Raw genomic sequence first — 9,830 nt, forward strand, 5'->3', positions numbered from 1 at the left:
TACTTTCGACATTAAACCAATCAGAGTTCATGTGAGAAAAGCACCAATCAGCGATCTTTTTAGTTCACTGTGTGCCAGGGTCTTCTCAAGACCCGCCGCCATATTGAAAGCCGAGAAGACCCTGGGAACGAGGTTGTTCAAACCCAGGATGTGGGAGCAATCATTGCGTCCGCAAAAGGAGAACGCGACCTAATTACATGGGATGCATATCATGCACACCACGGTAATAGTCCAGTTGAGTTTTTTTATTTTTCATCGTAGTCACTAATCTGCATACCCCATGGATAGTAGTTTACCCGCTTTATAAGAATCCCGTATGATACAACCGGAACGATCGCGCCTCGAACTCGGGCCACGCGCCGGGCCGGGAGCGAGTACGTTTAAAGGCGGCGAAAGACGAGATACAAAAACCCTCAACTTGTCGCGCAACATTGTTTCGTTGCAAGTTTTGGTCGATGTTTCGCGTTTTTCGCCTTGCGTGATCAACTTGACCCGCAACAAAAACATTTGTCGCGGGTTGAAGAAATGCAGAGCGCTGAACGAGCACATTTGTTGCGCGACAAGTTGTGAGCTTGATGAAAAAAGAGCAACAACGCCAAAATTTGTTGCTCAGAGTAGACTTGCGCTCTACTTCTCGCAACAACTTTCTTCAACCCGCAACAAATGTTTTTGTTGCGCGACAAGTTGATCACGCAAGGTGAAAAACGGGAGACATCGACCCAAACTCTCAACAAAACAATGTTGCGGGCCAAGTTTAGGGTTTTTCACCGCCTTAAGCCATTGAAGCAACTCTAATCACGTGATGGGTTGCTATAAATTATTTTCCTTGTTCGTAGCCACAAATGGGCCCCACAGATGGCAAATTAAGCCCCGCTTCGAGATTTCAAACTACCGTACGGTTATTAGAAATTTCACTCTTCTCTCTTCTTCTCTGAGCGCGTGCTAGACCACTCTTTGCTCACAACATAAGCAAATCCTTTCCGCCCGCGAAGGTTGAAGCTCACATATGAAAGTATATGATAAAGTGGACTGACGATTTTTCCTTGAGAACAGGAAAAGAAAAATACGGTAAATCAAAGAAAAGGACCAAAAACTTTGCAAGGAATTACGACGTTGTACTCACTACGTCAAAACAGTGAATGTGGCGTCGCCAACGACGGGACGACGGCCGATTGTTTCGGCCGATTGCAATCAGCTTTTCAAGTTCTGCGCATGACCGGAACGGAAAATAAACTTCCGGTATGTCGTCGTCGTGCCTCCCGTCGTGGTGCTTAGGTCCCTATTAAATGCTTACAGTGAAACACGAGACCGGAGCAAGATCTAAAAATAACTTTGACATGATGCAATCAAATTGTAAAATCAAAGCTGCAAGGTTTTCTGATTTTAAAATCTATATCAGGTAAAAAAATTACTTAGAAGTAAGTCTTTTACCAGTTTCAGGCACCGTAGCGTTTTTCGTTTTGAGAATACAGCCATTGGAATTTTCAAATTTCGCCTTGCGTGACACCAAGACAGCAACTGAGATAAAGCTGTCTGGTTCAAAAACGGTTTTGCCTTGTGATTTTTGGCAAATTAAGCAGTAAAAGCTGTAGAAGACATGTTTATGATCATTTAGTTCAGTTTTATCCGGCTTTTATGGGAAACTGAGCTCCAGATGTTTTGTTGATTTGAGGCCATTCGAGGAACACCTACTTAACATGTAGGCTCGATTACCAGCCGCTGTTTCGGGAAATAAGCCAGCGCTCACTCCCGAAATCTCGGCTGGACGCGTGAGGTGAGCCATTGTTAATCTCCGCCAATCAGAAACTCGCCTGCACAAATCCGTCTGGCATAAATTATATGTTTTGGCTACGAAGGTATTCTTTGACCCGGCCTGTTCGAGGTTTACAGTGATTTAAGATAGGAAACATCCAAGATTGCGACAACGAAAAGTGTTCGAGAAGCTGGAGAATGGGAATTGTGTCGTTTTCTACCGCCTGAGTTCGCAAACTTCACTGATTTTCCAGTTGGGCCAAGGTCAAAATACGGTTTTCAAATCCATTTCTATTGCAATTTTCTCCTCATACTTCGCTAATGTAAGAGCAAGTAAAATTCCTTAAGATCAATTGAAAGTACTGCTGAGTTTATTGCTGGCAAAACGAGGGGGCCGATGAGGTCGACTGAGAGCTAAAGCAGCCGAAGATTTCGTTGATGATTCGCCGGTTGAATTCAAACTCACATCGATCATTTAACCACAAACTCAAGCTCGTATCATCTGGAAACTTCGCACAGACGTTTTAAGCACTGTTATGTAATTTCTGTTTTCTTAAAATCAGTGTTTTTGGGATGTCTAATGCTATTTCCCCGCAACTATTAATTTCGCATAAATTATATTTTGAATTTACGTCACAGACAAGCTCAGACACAATCTATCGCTCACGCGTCCAGCCGTCTCTTCTCGGGGAGGATACCCGAACTCGAGTGAGCGGCGGAAACCGAGCCTACTTAACATGGCGTCTCCATATAAAGCTCTTTAAAATTAAGTGACATGTTTCGGCAATAACTTAGTAACAATGCACCAAACAGACTTGAGACTTGGAGCCGATGTTTTCTATTAGTCTTTTCTAACATTTCATTTTCTTGGCTTCTTTCTTTGAACGGTTTCGGATTTAATTTTTTTTACTACGTGACAGTCTACAGACACTCTAAGTGTGTTCATTTGACCATTGTGAGGCAACACCCGCCATTAGAAAGCAACAAATCAAGTATTAAAAAAAAGGATTAATGTCTTCGTTACTGGGATTTTGCGATCCTAGGGTCTTTCATCTCCTACCCTCTCGGGGAGATGTAAGGTTGTAAATTAATATATATGTAATCGGTTATGTAAACGACAACAACGTAAATTGTGAAAAGAAACATAGAAGTGGCAATCAGGCCCAGAGTGCTCACAAGACCCACTTAGCAACGGCAGTGCTTGGGGATTCCATCGCCATTCCTCCGACTACAGGAATCCAAAAAATGGGAAAAGTAGATTGGAAAAGCCTTTAACTACCAAAAACAACAATGAAATCAAGCAAAGAAAAAGAAGGTTAAAAAATATAAGATTAGAAGTCTTCTGCGGGGACAATACTCAGTGGTCTCTCTCATATCCAGCGCGCTCTCGTGGAATAATTGTTGAGTAGACACTTAGCCTAGCATCAAATTTAATGGTATGTGATCGGTCAAGTCAATGACATTCAAGAGCAAAAAATAAATCCATTCCTACTAGTACAGGAATCCAAAACATGAAAAGAATATTAGTTAAAAAGCCTTAAACGACCAAATAAAAATGCATACACTCTATTTTGTTTTATAGACAAACCAAAGCAAATGAATGAAGCAGCCAATCTCAAGTTAGCATTCCAAAGAAAGTTCACCTTTTTATCTTGACATTCCTCAAAAAGTTTTAGTAAAAGTAAATAATAATAATAATAAATAATATAATATATAGCGATAATTCCAAGGTTCAAAACCACTTTACAATGACAATAAATTAAAAACTAGATTATAAAATTATGTACATAAGAATAAAAGTAAATATTTACAAAGAATGTATTTATAAAAAGTGGTATAGTCAAATAATTGATAAAAATATGATTAATAGACAAGGACAAAAAAATAGAACAAACTCATAAACAATAGAATAAACCCATGAGATAACACAGGTTTTGCAATGTTATTTCACATATCATAAAATCTTGCACCAACTCAATGGCCATAACTAGTCCGGGTATGCTTGTTTGAAAGGCCAGGTTTTAAGGGCCCACAGACGGATTTTTCGCGCGTTGCTAAGGAAGTGAAATGTTACTTCCGGTAACTGATGTCATCATATCATGAGCTGACAAGAAAACCCACTCACAAGCAAAAGTCACCGCACAAACTGTTGCTTCCATCGAAGGTTTTTCCTGGCCCTTAATTCCTCGCGCTCGTTCTTAGATCAGCTGCGCATGCTTAAAGGAACCGACTTCCGGTTTGAGAAAAAAGCTAAATTTCCGGTGGTTTAAAATTGAATTAATTTTTTTTTACATGACACGTTTCACCCCCAAATACAGAATATAGCTAAGCATTGATTTTTTCAAATCATCTTTTTTGAAAACGTTATGGGCATTTCAGTATCGTTTATGTCTTTAAAAAGAACAATTTTCAAAATGAAAAGAAAACGATGCCTGGCTGGATGCAAAAACGAATACAAATTATCAAACCATCGATCTAATACCCAAATAATTGGCGTAGCACGGAGACAAATTTAGAGTTTTCTTTTATTGGTCACGTGACCATGAGCGTGGTGTGATGACGTCATATTTAGGGTCATTGGCTTACAAAAGTTGGAAACTGACCAAAATAATGCCAAATTCTCTCAAATTACTTAACCATTACATCCTTAGCAACACACCCCAAAAAATACGTCAGTGGGCCCTTAAGTAAGCCTTTGAATATAGATATGGAATTACATGATCGGAATTATGAGAGAGTGAATTCCACAGCTTATGGGCTGCACAAGAAAAAGCTATCTTTCCATGAGAGTTGAGATTACAAGAGGGCTTAGATAGAAGATGGAGGCCAGACGACCTTAGAGTCCTTGAAGGTCTATAAGGTTTGATTAAGTCAGGCAAATAAGATGGTGCACAGTTATTGAGGATTTTGAAGCTACAGCTGTAAGAAGTAAAATCTTCTATTGAATTCTTTGTTCAATGGGTAGCCAAATTCTGTAGGCTATGCAGGATTGGAGTAATTTGTTTGGATTTGTGAGAAAAGGTGAGGACTCTGGCTGCAGCATTCTGTACCAGTTGTAGCTTTTGCACTGAAGATTTAGACAGGCCATAAAGAAGCGAGTTGCAAATATGTAATTTAGAAGAAATGAATGCATGGATAAGTTTCTCACAGGCCTTAACGCTGATATGTTTCCTGATTTTGCAAATGTTCCTTAAATGAAAAAAGCAGGATTTACAAATAGCAGCAACATGGTGTTCAAGAGACATATCCTCGTCTAGGATAACGCCCGAATTGTGATAGTATTGCTGTGCTGATTGTTGAGGTCCCATTAGGGCAGGGAGGAATCTAAGTAAATCCCGTTAATTCCTGTGGTTTGTATCACTATAATACCAGTTTGGGTACTTAAATATCCTGCATACCGTTAATCCCCCCCCCTCTTCAAAAAAAAAAAAAATCCATATCCCTGTAAATTTTTTCCCTAAATCTCCTGTATTCCTGATAACCACTAATAGGGCCTCGTTGTTTCCACTGGATAATTTAGTAGCATTAACAATAAGAGATAACCTTTTTCTGTTTTTACAACAAATAACTTCTAGTTAAATTATAGATTTATCTTTCTCGTAATCTCTCCCCACTTTTCGAAGTTTACCCGTGGTTCTACAATGTAGTTCGCTGTAACTGTACAATTTGTGTTAACTGTTTGTGCAACCCACGGATACGCCGTTATAGGCGTCTTGTTTTATTCCAGAATGGGTGATTGTGTGTAGTCAGTTGCAAAGTGAATCGAGATTCGGGTTGGATGCCCGCAAACAGATTCTGTTTTCAAACAACTTAACTTGCTTTAAATTTCCTGATATTCATCCGGCCTTTGGCAAAACCAGGATCGGATCGGACCGGATCGGACCGGACCGGACAGGATGGGATTGGATCGGATCAGCTCGGATCAATAACAAAATCCCCGCTAAAAGCCGACAACGTGCTGAAGAGAGTAGATGTCGAATTCTGTGCCTTTCTTTCTTGTGTAGTCGTCTCCTCATTTGTTTATTGAGACTCATCAGAGGTGATTACAGATTCCGAAGGGGAATTATGAAAGATACGATGTGACGAATTGTCGTCAATAAGCGAATTGACTGCGTACGCAGCGGTCTTCTTCAGCCCCAAAAAAGAATTTCCCATATAAACACTGGAGACAGTAGGAGGGAGCCGACCAACCATCTGACCAGCCGCGTTCATTTTACATACAATATTAAGGTCTACGCAAGAACAAATTCGCCAAAAGGACTCTTATTGTATAATGCAGTAGACTATCGCCAAAAAGTGAGAAAAAAACCGCGCGGTCCCGACATTCCACTTGTTCATCAACATCTCAAATTTTTATACAAAGCCCTCTAGAATTGACTTGCCAAAAGACTCTTTTCCACGTATGGGCTCAAGAGTTTGGAATGAGATACCTGAAAGAATAAGAAAATTGTCAAATAATAGTTTCAAAAATAAGATGAGAAATATACTATTCGACATATTAATAACTGAAGATGACTACATTAAAATTGATAACATAATAGCGAAAACTAAAGAAATACTAGGTATACCGTCCTTATTCTGTAATTTACTGTATTTTTCACATCATGTCATTTCTTATTTATTTAACTTTATATATAGTTTATGCCTTTTCCCCTTTTTTCTTTTTTCTTCTACATTACATGATGAATCTATGTATGAATCTATCGAACGACCTGCCTCGATTAGCTATGCTACCCGCGGGTCGGTCTAAATGTTATTTCATATTTTTAAGAAAGAAATAAACTTGAAATTTGAACTTGTTGTTGTTGTTGTTGATTTCCCATGACCACACACGACAACAATTTATGTGCATATACATGAGTTGAATATCATCGCATTTGCGAAGAAAGCCGGCGACAAGCTCCAGTTAGTGGGCTTGATATACCACTGAGTTGGAAGATCACACGGTCACCAGGGTTTCTAGGTGCGTTCAATCCTGAAAGTTTTCCAAGCTTTCTTAGCAAAGCTTAAGTTGCTGATTAACTGAGATCGCGATGATATTCGCGGTTCAAATGTATAAAATTTCATATATTATATATCAAAATGTGTAAATGAAGTCATGTACAGTATGGTACTCTTTCCTACCTCAAAAATGTGAAGTTAGATAGTGGTTCATAAATCATTACTTGAATTCTTCACTTCATCTACTTGATAGAAGCATTTAAGGGAAAATAAACTGATGCAGCGGCAAAATCATTGAGAAACGCAATTTCGATATTTTGCTCGGGCTGTTTGCTTTTATTTTTCGGATTGAAGACTTCTTTATATACAGAAGGGTAATCGATCATCCGTGAAAAATAAAGCCGCTCAAGCAATATGCTAATATTTTAAGTGCAGATATTTTCGTATCCCGAGGACTTAAAAGAAATCAGGTTCACGTGCATTTTGTCAGCATTTCGAAGTTTGAGTGATTTGGATGAGCCAGTAAATCAGTTGATCTCGACCATCTAAACTCGGAAGTGAATGGTAATGGTATATTCCTTCCATCTCTCTTGTTTTATCTGATGTTAAGTTAAACCAATTAATTTATCATTGTAGAAGGATGAGTCAAGGTATGTTAGTATGTTATCACTATCCTAAACGTATAGGTTTTACTTTCTAAAGCATCATCACGATCACGACGAATTAAGTTAGTTTCTACAAAGACGAAGTCTCGTACTTTTTTTAGGCATTCGGCCACCGTTAACTTTCGTAGCGATAACAAAGCGGTATTAACGTACCATGGCATTCTCTGGCAAGCATTTATAGTAAAACGATGCGTTTTCATGTGAGGAACACAACTTGGCATCAGCCGTTCAATTCTTTTCGTTTGATTTCCCCTTATGTGTCAAATCTGCCTCGAAGAGTTGACTGATTGACACCGCATAGGATGGTAATACAGTTTTGCCCTCCATCTCGACTTAATTACGAAGTATAGGGCCACTATAGGACCACCATATGATGAATAATAAACGTATTCATTGACATGAATATAGAATTTCGTCTAATTGTCATGCGATGCATTAGATTCTGTGTGTGATTCAAGTACGTAGTTAACCAACCGTTCATTTGCGGCAACTGCTTCAACAAACCAATGAACATATGATATGCATCATCAACAAATACAACTCATTTAAATTTCTTATACCAAGCTGAAAAACCGAACTCGTGAATTCCATCAGCTTATTGCTGTCAGCAGCGTTTTTGTACCGATCAATAGTTAACTTTTTCGAAACTTTTCGCTTGTACAAAACACATTAAATTAACTACAAGTTTGTATTAGTTTATGTCAAGAGTAAAAATTTGTTTTGTTTAGGTTGGTCATTGGCATGCCTGCGGCGCTTGTGAAATATAAAGCCCCGGAAGCTTCTTTCGTCCCCCTAATTAATTCATACTTAACAATTATTCGCCGAAGGCGAAGTGATTATCGAGGTGAATATTCATCGATAATCACTGAGCCTGAGGCGAATAATTGTTTTAGTATAAATACACAGGTGATTATTTCAAAAAAGAAAAAAAAAAACCTTTCAACGGGAAATCATCTTCACTTACAGTGGCAAAACGACTTCCGGCAGCCATTTTGTCCATCGAGGTGATTATCGGCTGATAATCCGAGATAGCGAGCCAATGAGAGCGTGCGATTTTGCATAATCACCTGTGTATTTATACTAAAATAAATTATTGCTATATCTGCGTCTCAACAGATCATGGGGTAGGAAACTCAGCATGCAGAAAATCACTTTCTACTAAAAAATAATTTGGCACAAGCGCGAAAAAAAAAATGGATGTTATCATACTTGGGAAGCACACTAACAGAATATATTTTCGTAAAAATATGACTTAGCTCAACAGCGAGAAGTTACAAGAAAAAGATTTAAAATAATAGGGAAGAGCGATAGACTTTTTCTTACGAATGCTGACCGCGGAAGTCTCATGTGGTGACAAAACGAGAGAAACTTTCTTGTGACTTCTCAAGGAAAACTGTAAGCCGGTAGATCTAAGACATAATTATTAAGCGCTCTCAGTGCACAAACCCGTTTCACCCGGCTTTGGTAAAGTGTGACTGGGGTACCGGTCGTGTCTCGCTATTGGTCAATTCGCCACCTGGTATTCTCCGATGGTGACAGTCATCGGCGCTTAATTAAAAGTCCTTAGGATTGTAAGTAGCACTGATAAAATCTCAGGCCGCCCAGACTCGGAGGGTAAAAAATTATAAAGATTTGTATGGGAATCTGTAGCCTTTTCAGATTTTTTTAAGGCTTTCGATCGTATTCCCCATAATGTCTTGCAAGCTTTGTAATCTTGGAATATCTGGGAATCTACTGAACTGTTGTAAAGGCTACCTTATTAACCGAACACAGAGAATAGTTATAGATGGTTATTCTTCCTCCTTGTCAGAAATCACTTCGGGTGTACCACAAGGCTCCATCCTTGGGCCATTATTTTTTGTCATTTTTATAAATGATTTACCAGATGTAGTCTGTTCTGATAATACCATTGCACTGTATGCAGACAATAGTAAGATGTTTAGAGTAATTGACTGTGATGAAGATCATTGTGCATATACTGAAATGATACCGTTCTTAAGGAGGTTAAAGAAATGAGGGATCCTGGAATATTGGCGAATAGCAGTCTATCCTGGAAATCTAATACTGACATGATAACTGCTAAAGCAAACAAAATGCTGGGTTTAATAAAAAGAACTTGCAAGGATCTCAATGATACAGCCACATTGAAAACCTTGTATTGCTTCCTTGTCAGATCTAATTTGGAGTATTTTTCGGTCGTTTGGTCTCCATTCACAGAGAAAAATATAGACTAGAAAGAATTCAGCGTAGAGCAACCAAGTTTATTCTAAAATCCAGTGAACCTTACGATGTTTGTTTAAGCGGGCTCAAGCTGTTAACCCTTGATCAGAGGCGTTTCTTATTTGATGTTACGTTTTTGTTTAAGGCTCTCAATTGCTATTTATGGATGTGGATTTGTCTCAATGTTTGGATTTTTACTGTCAAGAGGACCGTTACTCGTTTCGATACTTTGATAACAGATCATTAAAGAAA

This window comes from Montipora capricornis, chromosome 6 (assembly GCF_036669925.1).
Source record: "Montipora capricornis isolate CH-2021 chromosome 6, ASM3666992v2, whole genome shotgun sequence".
Lineage (NCBI taxonomy): Eukaryota > Metazoa > Cnidaria > Anthozoa > Scleractinia > Acroporidae > Montipora > Montipora capricornis.